The sequence below is a fragment of the Pseudonaja textilis genome, chromosome 3, assembly GCF_049901715.1.
Source record: "Pseudonaja textilis isolate UNSWEBS1 chromosome 3, rPseTex1.2, whole genome shotgun sequence".
NCBI lineage: Eukaryota > Metazoa > Chordata > Lepidosauria > Squamata > Elapidae > Pseudonaja > Pseudonaja textilis.
The window spans coordinates 27,866,620-27,887,511 of record NC_141992.1 but is presented as its reverse complement, the minus strand read 5'-3'; the positions used below and the strand labels follow the sequence as shown (position 1 = coordinate 27,887,511).

Sequence of the window (20,892 nt, the reverse complement as noted above, 5' to 3'; positions counted from 1 at the left end):
TCTAATATTCTTGGAATATTGGAAATTACCTGAAAATCTCTTGCACAAGGACATGGCACCTTTGGCATATGGCCATAGTTTTCAATGCAGGATCTAACATTAAATATGAGATACAAACTTTAACACTAACATACATAGGAAAATAACTGCAAACTAAACAAAATGCTACACACCTGGGAATTCCTACTAGAATTTAAGAAAGGGATTTTTCAAAATACCATCTCTCTTACTTTTGAATGGCTCAATCTCTATCCTGCTCCTTACCTTTGTCTTCTCCTTCCCCATAAACTGAGTGTCAAACTTGTTTTTTATTTATTTATTTTATTTATTTTGATTTGTCAATCCCTTACAGGATAATAGGTAAAAGTATAAACATAGTTATGAATACATGAAATGGGTACATATAAGAAAAATACAAGAAACAATAGGACAGGGACGGTAGGCACGTTGGTGCGCTTATGCACGCCCCCTACAGACCTCTTAGGAAAGGGGTGAGGTCAATTGTAGACAGTCTAAGGTTAAAGTTTTTGGGGTTTGGGGAAGAAACCACAGAGTCAGGTAGAGTATTCCAGACATTGACAACTCTGTTGTTGAAGTTGTATTTCCTGCAATCAAGTTTGGTGCGGTTAACCTTGAATTTGTATCTTTTTCTTGATTCGCCCCCCCAACCCATCGCCCAAAATTAGCACACAACCAAGTGATGCACACTGCTTTGGATATGAAGCCAAAAGCTGCCTGTTGACACCTTTTAATGCAATTGTTTCTTAGATGCAGATAGCAGCTGTGTAACCTCAGAAAATTTGCACATTTGAGTTAAAGCTGGTGAGAAGGCATTATGTTGCACCCTATTGGCATTTCCTTAACTCAACTGTATACAGAGTGCAACTGAAATTCAGCAGATAACAGAATAAGAAGTGGAAAGGAACTCTGGAGGTCATCTAGTCCAACCACCTGCTCAAACAGAAGATTCTATATCATTCCAGACAAGTGGCTGTCCAGTCTCTTCTTAAAAGCCTCCATGGATCAATCAGCATAAAGTAAATCACATTTAAAAATACACCCTGAAGTATCTACGACACCTCTCCAAGTTATACATTATATGCTCCTCAATAGAAAAGTAAATTATGGGACAGCTAATACTATCAAATGGATTTAGAAATGACTAGAGAGAAGGCAGAACATTAATAGTTACACTTCAACTTAAATCTATTTGTACAAACCATCTGGAACCCTAACCCTTCAGTATGAATAAGAACAAGGAAGTATAATCAATTTTGTGATCCATGTCTGAGATCATACAGGAAAAAAATAAGAGCCTTGACAGAATGCAAGTTTAACTAACGCAATTCTTCCTAACAAAAACAAATTCAGAGAATTTTTTTCTATTTAGAAATATCTGCTGTTATACTTTTTCAATTTGGTAAATAACTCTTAATCCAATGTGGTAAATAATTATTTTTTTCTGAAGTAAAGTCCTAAATCAGGGGTGTCAAACTTGTGATGACACGTTATGTGACGTATTGCAACTTTTCCCCTTTGCAAAACCAGGGCTGGGTGTGGCCATCACGTGATGCATCTGCCCGGCAGGACACGAGTTTGACAGCCCTGCCCTAATTAGTTGATCTTCTTTGTAGCAATATGTTTATTTTTATTCTAGCATTGTTTTTCTTCCCCTGTTGAATTGCATGATAGCATTTAAGGTTTTGCTTTATTAATCCAATAGCCTGACAAAAACCCATATTGTTATATATGCTTCATTAACAATATGAAAGAATCCATAGGTGGAATGACTGTGATTACAACATCATGAGGGAATAGTGCATTCAGCAGTGTTCTGTACCAACTCCATGATTCTGTGAAAAGTAAACAGAACCAATGTGTACTGGAACAATGAATCCGCAATGTCAAAGTGAAAACTTTCACAAGAAAATCAAAGCAACCTATGATCCTCACACATCATTGTTCAGATACTGAAAAAGATAGCCAGCAGGTGACAACCTCCAATCTGTGCCTTGCATATTGGTTGCTCATAGACTGACAAGAACATGGGTCAGCACATGGAATCTCCTCTGGTGCGCATCTTTCAGGTAAAGTGAGTCATACTCATCCTAGTATGACTTGTTCCAGTGATTACTATCTGTTTGCAATGAGGGAATAATGCACTTCTTGACTGGACCACATCTGATATTGGCATCCAAAGTCTATATGAGCATTGCAGATATAATTAGAGAAAAATATGGGCACATGATCTGCTGCTGCTTTCTAGGATAGGTATCCCAACTTTTAAATAATAGCAATTGTTTAGTGGGGCTTTTTGTACATTCTTTACAAAAAGAACAAAGAAATGAACAGAATTCTAGACTATTACCAATAGAAAGAGACCAATGAAGAAAGTGAGATGATGTGGAGGACAATATTTTCAAAATGCAAGATAGAGACAAGAGGCAGGTCATAGGGAATGATGTATTCATGATTTTGTGAAACAGCATCAGGCTGCTTAATTGGCAATCGTAGGAGATGTGAAAGTTTAAATAGGAATAATGTGCCAATTGATTTGAGTCTATGTGAATTTCTGCAGAGCCTGGAGATGCTTCAAGTTCTTGCAGTAGATCCAAATTTCAGACTGCAAGGTTTCTTCCAAGAAACAGCACCAATGTTGAAAAGAATATTTGATTGGCAAGACTGTTAAAAACATACAGATTTCTTTCAAACGGTAACTCCTGTTTAAAATAAAAGGCACAAAGCAAAATTTCTTTTTCCATACTCTTGGCCATCTAGAGCAGGGTTCCCCAACCGTGGACCATCACCGGTCCATGGCATGCCAGAAACCAGCCAGCGCAAAGAAGCGAAGCCTCATCCACGGGATGAAAGCAGCACACGAAACCATGCCCCCTCTGGTCCGTGGAAAAACCTCTCTCCATGGAATCAGTCCCTGGTGCCCAAAAGGTTTGGGGCCGCTGATCTAGAGGAGGAGACGATTTTAATAACAAAAGATGAGATCTGGATGGGGGAGGAGGGTTAAGAGATGAAAGATATTTTAATGATAGAGAGGTATGTTTTGTATTCGATTCCTGGAGCTGCTTTCTTAGACTTGTTTGTGTATCTACGTATGTGCCTTTGAGTTAGTCTTGACTCCAGGTGACTGCCTGAAGTACTCCAGTTACTGTAGTTTTCTTGGCAAGATTTCCAGACGGGGCTTGCCTTTGTCTTCTTTATGGGCCTGAGTGTGTGACTGGCCCAAGATCACCCAGAAGACTTTGTGTCCAAGTCAAGACTAGAACTTATATTCTTCCAGTTGCCTGATGCCCTTTCTTAGTAAGCAAGTTAAAAGGTCAAGTTGAAAATCAGGCACAAGAAACCAATAAATGTAACAAAATCCTCCAAAGTACTTCCCTGAGATTTGGGTAACGTCAGGATAGAAAAGTGTCATGCTGGCACAGTCCATATGGATAGTCTCAGAAGAGATGCGAAACTCTAAATAATTCAAGTCAGGCAAATTAAAACTAGGCACCCTTCAAATACAGCCTGAACTTTATAGCACAGGTAGATGGCTCATCAAAGTAAATCTGTAAGCCATTCAAATAAATCTAATAAAGATCAAGGGAGCATTCAAAGGGCACAACACAAATCTTCAACATTTCATGTCAAGGGGATTTAACTATTCATGCTCCTTCTTCATTCAGTTCAAGTAAACATCCCCCCCTCCACCCGAGATCTGATAAAAGCAAGCTGTGTTAAGTGTTCTGGAGTTCAATAATCAGAAGAAAGGAGTAATGATTTCTAACAACTGCAAGGTTCAGAAGCCTAAAATCATGGGCTAAAATAAGAAAGCCAACACTGTTTCTTAACAAAGATTATGTATGGAAAAGGACGTTGGTACTTACCTGATACGCCCGTTCTCTGTGAGCTGTGAAGAGCATGCAGAAGTGGGAGGTGCTTCAGTCTCTTCTGGAAAGGCTGGGCTTAAAACTCCGGGATGCTCCTCCTCCTCCACGGGATACCTCCCCAACGTCCCCCAGTTTTGCGAAGACTGAGTGCCAAAGTCCAGAACTCATCACCTAATCTAGATCCCTGACCAGAACGGAACCTCACCAGACGGAAAGAAATGGGTGGGGCTGGATGCTCTTCACAGCTCAGAGAGAACGGGCGTATCAGGTAAGTACCAACGCCCTTTCTCCCATGAGCTGTTCAGAGCATCCAGAAGTGGGACATACCAAAGCTTGGCCTGTCCTTAGGGAGGGACTCCGTCTGGATCGAAATCTACTCCTAAAATCCGTGGACCCTCTGCAGGACTCTTCTGCCAAATGAAGCGTCCGCTGAGGCATAGACATCAATTTTATAATTTCTCACAAAGGGCGATGGTGAAGCCCAAGTTGCTGCTCTGCAGACGAAAAAGGCCAGAAAAGGTAGGTTGGTCCTGAATGAGGCCTTCGTCATCCGACATTCCTCGTTCTAGTGGGTCAGCCTCTGAGTCCATCTGATGGATCAACCCCACCTCCATGGGAACATCCTGGTCATCTAATTTCACCTCCTCCCGAATACCCTGGACTGGTAAGTCAGGAGTATTGGGGAATACCTGAGTTTGATGGTGTCCCAAATGCGCAAAGGAATGAGCAGATAGGGATCCCGCTTCCGAAGTAGCCAAAAAGTATCTGATGGATTGCTGAACTCCAGCCGCAATGCCCTTTTTTATGGCCATCTCCATCCATTGCCTCATTTCGATGGGAATAGTCTCAGGTAATCCCTCCTCCTGTCTTAAACCGACGGCTGTGGGGGTGAAGGTTGCCTCTGGGATTTGCTGGGCAGTGCTCATTGGAGGAGATATGTCTATGGGAGGCTGTCCAGAAATAGTCTGTCAGGGCTGGGTAGATAAGTCCAAGGGCCCCAGCAATGGGCTTGGGTCCTGAGGTTGATGTGTCATAGCCATCTTGTCTGCCTCCCTGGCCCGTTTCTGCAACTGCCTTTCCAAGACTTGGTGTCGTTTATGGGCATCCGCCACCTTAGAGGCCTTTTTGGGGCCCACTGACTTATCTCGGGACTTATTTGTCTTGGAGCGGAAGAGGTTGTCACCTTCCATTGTGGAGGACTGATTCTCGTGCCTCTAACTTTAATTTTTTAATTAAATAATTATTAATTATTATTAATTATAAATAATAATAATAATAATAATTATTATTATTATTATTATTATTATTATTACTTAGGGGTGATGCCTACTCCTGTGGTTGAAAGTAGAACGCTTCTTCAGGAGTGTAAGCCCATATATATACATATACATATACATACATACATACATACATAATACATACACAGATGCATACACACACACACACACACACACACACACACACCAGGTACATATACATATATACATACATACATAGACACATATACATATATATGCAAAACTGAGTATATGAACAGTATCTAAGGGTCCCCAACAACGGAAGCCCCCAATCGCTCCAAGCAAAAATATTCTGAATCCCTGGTCCCCAACAAGGAAAACCAGCTATACAGGACCTGGATGGATCCTTTCCTGTCAAAAAAACCTCCCGCTGTTTGAAATGGCACTTGTGGCTTCACTTCAATGTAATGATTCAAAAGGAATTGCAAAGAAATTCCTGTTTAAGAACTAGCCTGCTTATCCAACGCTAGCAAGATAAAGGAGAAATAATCCCAGGAAAGTGGACTGGAAAGGTACTTGTCCCAGTCCTCAAGAAGGGAAACCAGCGAGGAATGGCACGAACTTGAAGCCAGCCATTGAAAATGGCGAGAAGGCAGAATCTCCAATGTTAATTGCCTGAGCAGTTTAACGAGCCTCTGCTGCTGACTCTCTAAATGATCCTGTTAGTCAAAACGGTACGGAGGAGAGAGCCGTGGCTGCGAGCGCTTCGCCAAGATCACAGAGATAAAACAATTGGGGGAATAGATAAGCTAATTGCCTGATGCGGCCGTCTCAGGCTGCCTGCGGAGTGGCAGGCTCTGCCTGCCACAAAGAGCTGCTCTCAAACTGATTGGGGGGATAACCTAATAGAGCCACAAGCCTTGAAATCACCAAATTAATTGGATAAAAAATTTACAAGCCGAATTAACCCAAGAGCAAACCTGAAATTTGAGTATCTGAATCAGAAAACATTCCAGTCAGGGAGTGCACAACCTCTTACCATGAAGGCTGAGCTAAAACTGGGGGATGCTGGGGAGGTGTCCCGTGGAGGAGGAGGAGCTTCCCGGAGTTTTAAGCCCAGCCTTTCCAGAAGAGACTGAAGCACCTCCCACTTCTGGATGCTCTGAACAGCTCATGGGGGAATAAACATGAATAAATGCCCTTCTGAAAGTTGTCATCAAATAATATTTTGTGGCCTGAAACTTTTGTGCTTTCTCTGGTGGAACCAAATTAAGGGCAAGCAATAATATTTTAGCCCATTATTAAGCCCAAGCAATGGGCAAAACAGCCAACATACATAAATACTCAAGAGCAAACTCAACTGCAGTTCTCTGTGGATTACAATAATGAGATAGCATTGATTTCTCTGGGAATTGAATGCCACCTTACAGGTTTTTATTCTTTGGATAAGAGCCAGTTTCTCTGGTGTGGGAAGGATGCAAGCCTTTAAAAGCATATGAGCTAATAGGAGGTGGATATTAATTAGTTCTCTTTAAAAAAAAACTTTCATGCATACAATTTTCCAGAAAACATACATACAAACATACATATTAAAAACAGTGATACAAACTAACATGAATAAAGTGAGAATTTTTTCTTTTACTTGTTTAAAAAAGAAGCTTTTTACATATATCTTTTACTTATTTAGCACAAATAAAACACACAAAACATATCTGTAGAACAAAATAACAACGATCCAGTTTGTGGAAAAGCAATTACGTGATGAAAGTGCTTTCTTAGTACAGTATAAAACACATCTGACATGTTAACCTACATTTTGGGGTACTAACCACTCAAGCAGCAGGGCGTTCTAATAATGCACTTTTATATATTGCTGTTTTCCTTCTAAACAAACAAAATATACAGGACACATGTGGTGCATGAATTATTTATACCTAGATAGAATATGGACAAAATCAATATACTTGGAAACTGGTGAAGTAAATAACTGGAACATCTTTTTTTCAGTTTATCTAATGTGGCAAGTCTCTCTACCTGGAGTCAAGAATGCCTCAGATTTCTTACTTGTAGGCATATTGTATTGCTCATTTATAAAACACTAATCTCAAACATTGATTTACTTTGGCTGTTATTTATTGATTGATTAAACAGAAGTATATGGTCACTTATCTTTAACAAGGTAACTCTAGGTGGCAAACAAAATGTTAAAAACAAATTAAACAAAAAGCTATTAGAGGAATTTCTCTACTAAACATACACACATCCCGGCGAACATGTTGGCCCTACGTTTTCAAGGCCTTTCAGAAGGCCAATAGGATGGGGCAATCTCAAGGGATGGGTGGGTGGAGAGGAATGTTCTATGCCAGAATAGAGAAGGCATCCACAAATTGTTTCTCAAAGGGGGATCTAAAGCTTGCTCGTTCTGCCAGATCTGATGGGATAGGCAGAAATCACAAGAGTCAGGTAAAGTAATTCTTTAACAAGTAGAGCTTTAGTGGTGACAACCAACCCCTGGAATTGTACCCATAAGCTTATTCAGGATCAGTGCATCTCAAGGAACAATGGTGTTACATTGGCACACTACAATGTGCCCAGAACTTCTTATCACCACATACTGGATCAGCTTAATCTTCCAAACACTCTTCCAAGGCAGCCCCATGGAGAGCACATTGCAAAAGACCAGCCAGTAAGTGCTAAAAGGTCTGAGTAACCATGACCAGTGCCTTCTGATTCTCCTCCATGCTGCATCGAGAGCCCAGGATGGGTTGACTCCTATGATGTCATAGCTGAGTCTGTACTAAGATATAAAAGCCAGCCCCTGGGAAAGACCCCAGCTTTTGACTCAGCTCCTTTCAGTCAGTAGCTGTGTCTCTGAAAGCGTTCTGTTAGATAGCAAGCAACAGAGATCTTCAGTACTTTTTTCCTCTCTTCAAGCAGCTCCCAGGGATCTGGGCAGCTGCTCTTCCAGGAGAGCAGGGCGCTCTCTCTCTTTCTCTCTCCTGCAACATTGGGACCAGCGTCTGCAGACCTCCCCCACGCCTGCAGTTTGGAGTGATCGTAAATACAATCGGCAAACTGATAAGAGCTCAAGCCAGCTGATAGTGTAGCTGGTTGCTGTGTTTTTCCCTTGCTGACTTCGCTTGGGGCTCTGTATAGCCTAAGGAGCGATTCTTCCATCTTGGAGCCTGTTTTCCTGTAGTCAGTGGCTATCTTGGATTCAAGCTTTCCACCATGAGGTGAGTGACCATTTTGTAAGCCCGAGGACCATTTATACCCTAAGGGGCTTAATAGAAAAATTTCTAAACAGCTTCTTTCCAACACGAGAACCTTTATTTTACAAATGGAGCAACATAAGGCTCAGGCAGAGCTTTCCCCCCAGTGGAACAGTCTCTTAAGCCCAAAAGGAGAAAAAGACGTAGGCAACGCACCCAATCAGTCCAGAGGGAGGTGGCTGCTAAAATCAAAGCTAAGGCTCTAGCCCCTAAGAAGGCAACTCAGGCTGAATTGAGGGCAGAGAAGCGCAGACATGCAGCTCTAGAGAAGCAGTTCAACAGAACTATTCAACAGAAGGGAGTGCAACTACAGCAGGTTTCAGGTGATACTCATAGGCCCCAACCAAGCCCTCCTAGGGGAGGAGAAGTTATCTATAAGCCTTTCCATCCTCCATCCTGGGGGGCTGTTGCTGTACAGTCAGATCCTCAGGATTTAAGCAGATCTGGGCTTTATTTCCAACAGGCTTCTGTGCCCTATGCTCCTCCCCCTCCCTCCAGGCCTCGAACCTCTCCTCAATCTAGGCCTGAAGCCATCTTCACTCCCACAGCAACGGGCCTTCTGCCTCTACCTTTGAGCATAGACCAAGGGATATCCAAGATGTAGTCTCATCAGCCATTAGGCAGGGATTGGCTGAAGGCTTCAAGCAAATTCTTCAACCTCTGGAAAGGGTTCAGGCCTTTCTCCCTTCTCAATCTATAAGTTCCTTGCCTCATCATCCTGATTTATACAGGCCTCAGGACCTCAGGGTCCATTCTTCTCTACCAGAATGGGAGGAGGTTGATGAGGAAGGAAGGCCTTCACCATCTGAACACGGTTACTCTTCTCATTCAGAGTGTGAAGAGGGTGAGATTTTTGACCAAAATCCTTCAGAGGTAGAGGATTTCCGCCCAGAGTAGACATCCTCTGCATTGGTCTTCAAACCTACTCTCTTCAGACCATTACTCAGCAAGGCCTTGGTCACTGCCAAGCTGTCGCCAGAGGAAGTGGCTCCCGAGCCACAAGGAAATCCCTCTAACCAAGGGGATTCGCTCTTCTCCAAGCCTGTAGTGCATGCAGAGGTTTTGCCTTCTCCCATTTTGTTCCTGGACATGGTCAAGGAACAGTGCGCTTCTCCTTCGGAAGGTCCTTGCCCAGCTTCTCTAGATAAGCGTTTCTACAATGTCAGCGCAGCTCTGGACAATGCCCTGGCAGTGCCTTCTGTTGACATTCCATTTCTGGCCTCGTTCTCATCTTCTGGCACTCCCATGGAGCCAGAAGATATCCTGAAACCAGATTATAAATGTTCCAAACAGTCCCTCAAGCGCAATCACCAGGCTGCTGCTTGGGCTGTTCGGGCTTCAACAGTAGCATCCTTCTTCATTAGGGCATCCGTACGGTGGCTGCGCCAACTCCAGAATAGATTGCCTGCTTCTGACCTTTGGTCTCACCAAGACCTTAATGAGATGATTGCAGAGGCGGAATTCACTGTGGATGCCACTCTCAATTCCGCCAAATTTGCATCCAAGGCCATGGCATCTTCTGTAGCAACAAGAAGACTTTTATGGCTCCGAAATTGGCAGGCGGAGTCACGCCAAAAATGGAAGCTGGCTTCAATTCCTTTCCCAGGCAATAAGCTTTCTGGTGATGCTCTGGAACCTTATCTCATCGAAAACAGAGAAAAATGTAAAATTCTCCCTTCCTCTGGGAAGAAAGCCGACTATCGCCCTGCTCCTTATCGCCCTTCTGCCTTCCGAACGGAGACCTCATCTCACTTCCCCTGCTCTCACAGGCCATACTCCCAATGCCAAGAACAACGGGCGGAAGCATCTGGCAGGCAACAACCTTCTATTGGTAAACGGTCCTTTCGGGGGGGAGGGGGTCGTTCCTTCCATCGCTCTAAATAATCCCTTGTTCTCCCCACCCATTGGAGGTCGCCTAGCCTTCTTTGCCTCCAAATGGGAGGAGTCAACAACGGACACCTGGGTGCTCAGCACTATTAGGTCAGGGTTACAATTGGACTTCCTAACCCCACCCCACCCCCCAAAATTTTGATCTGTCCTGTGTCTTGGGACATTTCCAGGCAAGCCCTCATGAATCAGGCCATTCAGCACCTTCTTGAAATCAGGGCTATTCAACCTGTTCCCCTGTCTCAACGTGGACATGGACTTTACTCTCGCCTTTTCATCATTCCCAAAGCCTCAGGGGAGTGGCGAGCCATCTTTGATCTAAAATTTCTCGACCAATTTGTAAAATAGAGGCAATTTAAAATGCAGACTCTGCATTCTATTTTAGAGAGCGTTTGGGAGGGCGACTTTCTCTCTTCCATTGATCTCACTGAGGCTTACCTCCACATCCCAATTTGACCTCATCATCACCAGTTTCTCCGTTTCTGTTATCAGAATACCCATTACCAGTATCGAGCACTTCCCTTCGTCCTCTCATTGGCTCCAAGGGTCTTCATGAAGGTTCTAGTAGCATTGGTGGCATCTCTGCATTCTATTCCAGTGAGGATCCAATGCTACTTGGACAACATTTTGATTCTTTCTTCTTCCATCCTTGCGGCCCATCGGGATCTGCAAATTACCCTGTCATGTCTCCAGAGCCACAGATTTTCCATCAACACCAAAAAGAGACAGCTCTCTCCTACAACCAAATTGCAACACTTGGGAGCAGTCATCGATACCTTGTCATGCCAGGCTTTCCTGTGGAAAGAGCCTTGCAGAGATCATCAGCCAGATCCAGCAACATCGAATTGTCCCCGTCGCTGCTGTCCAAACTTCTGGGGAAGATGGTTTCCTGTATTGTCATCGTCCCGTGGGCTCGGCTCCACTCCTGAGCCTTCCAATGGTTCCTGCTTCCCTACCAATGAGTAGGAACCAGCCACTCATCCATCAAGGTCCCACTCCCGCCACAAATCTGGGGATCTCTCAATTGGTGGCATTCCCCATCTATCTGGAGGGGACTCCTGTTCAGGGACCCAGACAGGCTAGTGATACCCACCGAGGCCAGCCTCCTGGGTTGGGGTTCCCATATGCAAGGCCAGATAGCTCAGGGCGTTTGGTCCAGATTGGAACAGACCCTTCCCATAAATTGGCTAGAGCTCAGAGCCATTTTTCTGGCTCTCAAGCATTTTAGGCAATCAGTGATCAGCTCTCATGTTCTAGTTCTTACAGACAACATGGCCGCCAAGGCTCATGTCAACTGGCAAGGGGGGGCAAGGTCCAAAGCCCTCATGAGAGAGGCTCTATGGTTGGGGTTATGGGCAGTGAAACACTTGTTATCGATCTTGGCAGACCACATCTCCGGGGTTGACAGCTCCCAGGCCGACTGGCTCAGCAGGAGCCTAGTCGACCAGGCAGAATGATCCATTCCTCCATCTCTATTCAGGGATCTTTCCCTCAGATTCGGAATACCGGAGGTAGATCTTTTCTCCACTCCTCAAAACACCCAAGTCACCAGATTCTTCACCAGGTTTCCCTGCTAGGGAGCGGAGGGGATGAATGCTCATCGGTGCAGATGGCCCAAGGGTCTCCTCTATGCCTTTCCCCCACTTCCCATCATTCTGGCAGTAATTCGGAAGATGTTAGAGGAACGTGCGGAGCTCCTCCTCCTAGCACCCTATTGGCCAAGGACACTCTGGTTTGCAGACCTGGTCAACCTATCGGTGGCTTCTCCTTGGAGGATTCCTGCCCATCTAATCTCCCTTCACCAGGGGGCCCTGCTCCACCCAGAGCCCCAGTGGTTCAAGCTGACCGTGTGGCACTTGAGTGGCAGCGGCTAGAGGAGGCTGATCTTCCAGAAAGGGTCATCCTCACTATCCTGGCTTCTCGCAAACCTTCTACAAGGCGCATCTATGATACCAGGCTTTTTCCTGATGGTGGAAGGCTTTTTCCTGATGGTGCCTCAGGGAGGGTCTTTCTCCTCCTTTAGCCCAGTTGGCAGAAGTTCTTAGCTTGCTTCAGCATGGGCTGGAAAGGTTTGGCCCCCAACACCTTATGCAGGCAGGTTGCGGCCCTCTCCTTAGTCCTTTCATGGGGTTCGCTTCCTTCCTTATCTCATCACACTTCAGTCAGGTGGTTTTTGAAAGGGGCTTCCAAACTGCACCCTCTGGTGGTTCACAGGTATCCTTCCTGGGACCTTCATTTGGTCCTTAATGCCCTTACAAAGCCCCCCTTTGAGCCCCTTAGAACAGCGTCTCTCCTTTTCCTGACTCGGAAGGTAGTGTTCCTTGTTGCCATCACTTCTGCCAGGAGGGTTTCTGAGCTTGCTGCTCTTTCCATCAGACAGGACCTTTGTTCCTTTCACGATGATAGGGTTGTTCTTCATCTGGACTCATTTATTCTGAAGGTTAACACCTGGTTTCACAGGTCCCAGGACATTGTTTTGCCTGACTTCTGTCCTCTCCGGCACCATGACTTAGAGCGGCAGTGGCACATGCTAGACGTAAGAAGTGCTCTTAGAATATACATTAAGCGCACTTCCTCCTTCAGGAAGTCAGCAGCCATGTTTGTTTCCTTTTTCCCTTCTCACTTGGGGCACAAGGCCTCTTCTCCTACTATTAGCAGGTGGGTCAGGTCTTGCATTGAGCAGGCCTACAAAGCTGCGGCCCTTCCGGTTCCCCGAGGTCTGACGGCGCACTCTACTAGAAGCGCAGCCACTTCTGCAGCCTGGGCGACCCAAGCATCCTTGGAGATTTGTTGTGCAGCCACGTGGACATCTCCGTCTCCTTTCATCAGACACTACCGTCTGGATGCTTTTGCCTTGGTGACTGCAGCCTTCGGCAGACGGATGCTTCAACGAGTGGTTCCACAGTCGGTGTGATGAGCCAGACGAGGACCCACCCGTGGACATGCAAGCTTTGGTATATCCCATCCTGGGCTCAGGATGCAGCATGGAGGAGAATGGGCATTGGTAGAAGTTACCATGAACACCCTTTCTATGTTGCGAGAGAGCCCAGCCCCTCCCTTGATTCGTCCAGAGAGGGTAAGACATAGTTCTGTTTTATTTTGGGCTTTCAGAGACACCTTTCAGTCTGTCAGGTATCTTCCCCAAAACTCGGGTCTCTCCCGGGGCTGGCTTTTATATCTTAGTATAGACTCAGCTATGACATCATAGGAACGAGTCAACCCATCCTGGGCTCTCTCGCAGCATAGATAGAAAGGACATTCACGGTAACTTCTACCAACGCCCATTTCTAAAGGGATACAACTGGTATAGCTGATGGATTTGTGCAAAGCCCTTCCTGATTACAATTGCAACTCACTCCACAATAATGGGCTATGAGTCCAGGAATCCAGATTTCAGTTTGCCTGGGGAAATGTTACCCTATCCAGAATTAATGATGGAAGATCTCTAAATATTGGAGCGAGGGGTTTGAAGTAGAACACATAGGCAATTCATTTTGTTAAGAATAGGTCAAAGCTTCTTCTACTATATCCAATCTTCTGGGGGTGGGGTGGGGGCAGCCCCAGGCTCCAGACACTTCTATAGTCCTTGACATTAACCTAACACTCCACTTAGACTAAAGATCCTTTTTTCTTGATATAGCTTGATAGCAGTTCCCTTTGTTTTGCTTTTCCTAATCAGAACATTCTATGCTTAGGTCACACATTCTGCAGGAGTAAGATAGGAAATTAATAATACCACCGTGACCTGTCAAGGATATTCTAAATCATACCCAAGGGGAAGGGGGGACAAGCACCAAACAATAGCTTGCGAAGCTGAAAAAAATAAGTTAAAGTAGTAGCTGATCTAGCATAAAACAAGCACCAATCCAGGAAGTTCTGGCAGGGGAAGGGGGGAACACCTCTCTAATCCTTAACCAGCAACTTGGGACAGAAAAAACAGAATTAAGACTGACTAAATATTTTAAATGTTCTGAGAATTTAAATCCCTGAGTACTACATGCCTTTATAAAGGTGAAGGTGAAACATGAATGCATTGATGTAAAGGGAAAAAAAAAATCTGGGTTAACATTATTGTATTGTCTGGATGTCAATATAGGGTCTCCTGCTTATATAAGGGGTTGGATTAGAGGACCTCTAAGGTCCCTTCCAACTCTGTTATTCTGTTATACAGTCCATCTGCTACATTCTTCCCTTATACACATTTTTATTACTAGCAGAACTGCAGAACATATTGAAAACCTTAGGGCAGAAGGAAATATTGAAATGTTCTTTTAAGTACTACAAATTTATAAATTTCTTCAAATCTATTGATGCCCTTCCTCTTTTGTGTAGAAACTATAACTGCTAAACAACAATGGTATCACCATAATTATCTAATGCCAATGCTTCATACTGATCCCTACTCTTGTTTGTGGACCCAATAGAAAGTTCCTCCTTACATTTTAAATTGTACTATCATTTGTTTAGTCATCATTTGCTCAGTAGGACACAAATGGTTATTTTTATACAAAACCAATGGAATTGCAGTAGGAGAAAGATCATAATTCTAAAGTTTTCCTAATTTAGAATTAAACAATTACCCATTTCTATATCTGCATATCTTTTTCTAAGAAATTTTCCTTCAAAATTCCTTTTCAATCTGACCACAAGAAGCAAGTTTTTGCACAGTGATGTCTTACTTTGAGAAGCTTTGGACTTTATTTCCTAGATTTCTCTAAAATTTGAATTAATTTTGTTGAATTTCACATAATTTACTTTATATAAATTTCCATTGACCCTATTTTGGGGGCACTTCCAATTCATTACTAGTCCATTTTTGGATCATTCATTTGGTGAGACAACCGTGATTTATATCATATAAATATAAATAAGTTATTTTACATGCACTACATAAAGCATTGCTAAACCCAGCAAAACTATTGTTCAGATGAGAGTCTGTCATATGAAGGTCAATTATAAAATTCTGGTTTGTTTATGAGCTTCTTTTAAATTATGACTATTTTTGGATAAAAGCCAGCAATTGTCCTCACTTATGCATGACTACATAAAACCAGAATATTTTTCCTGCTTGAAGAGCTGACAGACTATTGTTAATTTAACAGTTCTCCAAGAATAACTACACTTTGTCCGAATCTACACCCTTAGCTAAATGAAACTTGTTTCCTTGAAAGCTTTCTTTTTTCTGTCTTCTTTAGACTATAACATAACACCTCCCCACTCTTTCAAGCAATAGGGTCCTTACAATTCAATGAAGAAAGAAGTCAGAGATACTTTGTGATAAAAAAAAATAGACTTAAACATTAAGAATGCTATGGCCATTTATAAAACTGTTAATAAATGTGGCCATTCAGTTTCTCCCAGTGCCTTTCCTTTCTTCATTCTATTATCAAATCACATTTCTCCATCCTCCTAATCCATTTCTCTTACAGAAGTTTGTTTATTTTTGATACTGTAGTTCAGATCATATTAAGACTTTGACTTTTAAAATAACTGCTTTAGTGGAGTGCTTAGAGGGCAGAAGGTGAGAGACCTTGAATTAATTATAAATTAATTCTATTTATAAATAAAATAGAAAGGTTACGCATGTGAGCTTCCTAAATTTTTTAAGATTATTCTTTGCCTCATATCAAGTGTGAACACATTTCAGTGGTCAAGAAAATGTGTTTGCACCCAGAAATATCTTCTGTATTTCTGTGTTGTAAACACGTATCTCAGGAACAAACGTCTTCCTAATTATTTTGAGTTCAAATGGTGCATGGATTATGCATTTAAGGATAATCTGAATGCAGATGAGCACTGCATTCAATCAGATTATTATTTTCAACCCCAAGTGAGAAAGACTAGGATAGCAAATGGGAAGGTGATTAAGTGTGAAAACCTTTTGCTGTTTCACACCAGCCAAATATGATGTCAAGTCAAGATCAAGGAAACTGTTTCCATTTGACCCCCAATCAATCATGCTAACTCTACTGTGTATTCCATTTATTCAAGTCAAGATGCAGGAAAACACATTTTAATGAAGTCTAAGCAGCTGCTTTTCAGATCAGCTGCTAAGGATGTAAATAAGACAATCTCTCTCCTCAATTCCTACACAAAAGGACAGGATTTCCTTCTACTATGTTAAGAGTGTTATTTGCAAATGCTGGGTTTCTTTGAGATTCAACTGGGCTAGAAAAACAAGTCAATCTCTTCATTTTGTTTATCCACCTCTTTCCCAAAGGATATCCTTCCAGATCTGATATATTAAGGCCACCTGCTATTGAGCAAATAAGATGTGAAGTACGTCGATTCTCCACTTCAAAGTTTTCATATTTACCTAAGCAAAATAACCATTTTTATGAAGATTTCATTCTTTCGTTCAAAAGGCCTTAAGCAGCATATAGTACAATCATAGGCAACAACAGAATCAGTGAAAGTACATCTAATACATCTAATTTTAAACTAGTAAGAGAATATAAACACTTGTACTATTATTTAGAATCATCATACTCAATAGATGTACCAAAAGAAATTAATTCAAGTTTTTTTTTTAAATAAAGTTTTATTTGGGTTTTCACACATACAAAATACAAGTAGAACATCTTTTTTGAAAATAGCATGGTCCCAGGTTGAACTTCTTTATACAGACACAAAACTCAATTTCATGCTCCTTTTTGTATTCTATTCCATATCTTATACTATTTTACATTTTCTATATAGTTTTTCCCCTCTTTTGATTTTCTTGATTTTAATTTGATTATCTCATCTCAATTCAAATCATTATATTTATACTTTTGTCTGTTCTGTTTCAATTTCATATTATCTTTTCTCATTAAACAAGTTTTCTCCTGTAGTTACTAATTGGAGTATGACACCTTTATATCTTTTAATTACATCCATTCAACTCTTATTTAAACTTCAATATATACCTTAAGGTTATGACCTTCAATATATTACATAATATATAACTTCCAATCGAATTCTTCTTGGTACATTCTTATAATACACACTATATTCTTTAAAAAAAAAAAAAAAAGATTGTAAATATATGTAATTAGAAACCCTCATTCCCTTCCGGTTCAGTTCTATCATTTATAATCATTAAAATCTTAACATCTTTAACACTTCTTTTCAATTAAATATCATACTTCCTTAAAAACACATATAATCTCCATAATTAATTATTCCCTTATTTCTCTTCACATTTTATAAATTGTTAAATATACCTTTTTATTACATTTATAATAGCTTTTTTAGCAGACATTTTAATCATACATTGTTTCATATTTTCTAAAATTATTTCTATTTCTAATATAACCATACTATCTTATGTACTTTGCAGAATCCCTTTTTCCATTAAATTTTCACCCATTATCTCTAAATAGGCCCTGTTTCTCTGTATTTTGTTTCTGTCCTTTATGACTTCTTTTCCTTTCTTTCTTCCCTCTCATCTTCTCCCTCCCCCTTTTACCCCCTTGTCTCTCTAGTTTTAATTCTCTCTTCTGCTGCCTTCTGATTTTATACTTATTTTTCACTCTATTTTTTTTTTTTTGGAGTTGTTTTTCCCAATCTTAAACTTTCCATTCTCTTTCCCCACCTTTCCTCCCCCCAACATCTAAGATTACTTGTTCATTAAAGATAGCTTCTTCTTTGTCACAATCTTCTTATTCTGCAGGCATTTCTTCTTGTTTCTCATAATTCCAAATCTCCATTTCTAAAAATTGAAATACGAAGCCAAAAGAACCTATCCCTTCTTGTGCATCTTCTTTGTACTTTTTAAGTTCCATTTTCAGTTCTTCTAAAAGTGGAGCCATTTTAAACAGTTTTAAACAACCACCCAATTGATTTTAGTCATTCAAAACAATAACCAAGAATCTGGAAATCATTAAGTAATCCAGATAGTCCCGAGTTATATCTTATTTCTTTTTTGACTTTCTCTTCCTGGGGTTTTTGTTGCGATATTTCAGTTAGAATGTATCTTTGAGGAAGTCTTGTTGAGATTTTGCTATAAGTTTTTTTTTAATTCCAGGCAGTCTCCTCCCTTCCAGATCCTGCCCTTTTATTCTTTCTCTCTCCTTTCCTGTTTTCAAAAGCTTTTAATTATCCAGAAATCTTTATTATCCCTTTGACTTTTTATTTTCAGCATTAAATGCTTACTGATGTCAAAGTGGATTTTTTCCAATTTCTTACTTACGTCTCTTAGCTGTCAGTATAGGAAAAGGAGAAAAAAAAACCAAATATTTTTCCTTTTCTCTCTCCTTCGCAGCTTAAAAAACCTTCTTAGGGAACAATGTTATTGTTTTTTAATAGTTTCAATTCCAGGGTACCTTATTTGTTGCTTTTTGCTGTTTGACCCAGTCAACCAAAACTTTCTCCTCTTATCTTCCTCCTGCACATTCCTTTCCGGTCGAGTTCTTCTTTGTGGTGGCCATTTCTGACCACCGGTGCAACCACCTTCGGGAAAGGGAGTAATGGCCAGCTGGGGAGGAGAGATGCGGCTCTCCTGAACCCTGCAGGCAATCTCCCCCCTCTTCACCACCCCTACGGGGTGGCTTAGCCCTGAAGCCAGCCAGCTCCGGGCGCTCCAGGGGCGAGCACGGATCGAAGCCTTGCAGAGACGAGGTTTTGGTCTGTCTCTGAAGAAGCTCAAACTGGAAGCCAATTAATTCAAGTTTTTGTCTCGTCAGGACACATGAAGATTAGTGGTATTAAAGAGTGGTTCACAGGCAAACACATGCAACTCAAACTCTTTCAACAAAAATAAAAAAGATTCCTGTCTAATTTGAGAGGGAAAGCCTTTAGTTAACTCCATGGTTATTATAAAATAGTTCACTGACACAAGTAAGTAATCATTTCCTGTGATGCAGCTTTGAACAGGTAAAGTATACATATGAGAATCATCACAGGGACTTTACACTAATGCCCCAATATTGTTTCGCTGGTTTCCTGTACTTAATAATTTATAATAATTTATAAGGCATGACTTATGCCTAAATTTGATCAGTACATCAAGTCAATCAAGGTTTCCTGCAATATAAGAATTCAGTCAATATCTAGCGATAATTAGAATAAACATCTCCCTTCCTCATTTTTCAGACCATAAAGTGATCAAAAGATGGGTAAGTCTTATAATTTGCCACAAGTTACTTGTGCGTGATTTGGGCAACTATGCACATTTCTTAAATAAATAAATAAAATGACATTTCTCATTCTTTCCCTCTTCTTATTGTCCTCTCTCACTGCCACTAAATTATTGAACTGCAACAGTTAAGAAGGTTTTACAATGTGTGCTTATCTTTTTTTCACTCACTATTTTCTTTAGCTAAAACATACACAATCCACCAGCAACCGACCAATACAGCTTCTTTTGGTAATAAATGCTGTTAATGCATCTCAGTTGTGGAGACCAGCCCATCATTTAGGCCGTAGTAGCCTACAAAGTAATTGTCACTTCGCAAAAAAAAAAAAAAAAAAAAAAGCCTCTGCTAAGGGACTATTATTCATTTTTCAGGAAATATTTGGAACTTCCCTCAAAATATACACTATGAGATGAAAATTGCAGGAAGAGAACTCGGAGATTCCCCTACTGAAAACTGCTGAAATTTGCCCCTAGAAGGGGATTCTGGAGATTTTTTTTTTTTTTTTAAGCAGAGAGCTCCTTTCTCATTATAACTAGTCTCCAACTTACAACCATTTGTTTAGGGAGTTTGAAGTTACAACCATACTGAAAAAAGTGAGTTATGACAGTTTTTCAACCTACAACTGTTGCAGCATCCCAGGGTCACATGATCAAAATTTTGGATGATTGGCAACTGTTATGAAGGCTGCATTATCCCAGGATCATGTGATCACCTTTTGTGACCTTCCAACAAGCTAAGTCAATTGGGAATCCATATTCACTTATGATTCAATTAACAATTTTGGCAAAAAAGATTGTAAAAATGGGGAAAAATTCCCTTAACAACTGTGAATCAGCAACAGAAAATTTTGGGGCCAATTGTTGTCGTAAACTGAGGACTATTTGTATACATTTTTTCCACCTGTTCCACACAGACTTGTTAAAGCTAATACTAAAGCAGTATATAAACAATAATCCTCTAAATTTCAAGTTAGAAGTCATTAGCAATTCTCAACAAAATAAAAGTTGACTTTTGTAGAAAAAAATAATGGTTATCAAAATAGTTTAACTTTATCACCAGATAGTCCTCATTTGCAACTGTCTTATTTCACAGCTATTTGCAATTATGACAGAAATGAGCAACTTTGTATTATCCTTGAATTTATGACCTTGCTTAAATAACCAAGTTGCCAGTCCCAACTGTAGGCGCTGAACACATCTTCCTGTACCTCTCTCAGATTAAAAGTTAAATGATGGCTGTCAGTTTCTCCGTCATGCTGCTCTAGAGTCCAACATTGGGTATAACTCTGCCCTCTTATGACATAAACTGAGTCTGCCACTATAAAAGGCTAGCCTCTGCTGAGAGCCCCAGCTTTTCGACTCAGCTCTTGGACATATGAGCTATTGTCTCTGGACTCTGAGTTAATTAGCATTCCTCAAGACAAAAGCATTGAATAAAAAGAATCATCAAGATCGAGAGAAGCTCTCGGGGCTCTTGTAGAGCTTCGCTC

General features: G+C 41.3%; 1 protein-coding gene across 1 annotated transcript in view; it reads right to left on the bottom strand.

Moving 5' to 3' along the window:
* Positions 1 to 20,892, bottom strand: part of ARHGAP40 (Rho GTPase activating protein 40) — a 76,886-nt gene that overhangs the window by 38,287 nt on the left and 17,707 nt on the right. The gene's annotated exons all lie outside the window — the stretch shown is intronic.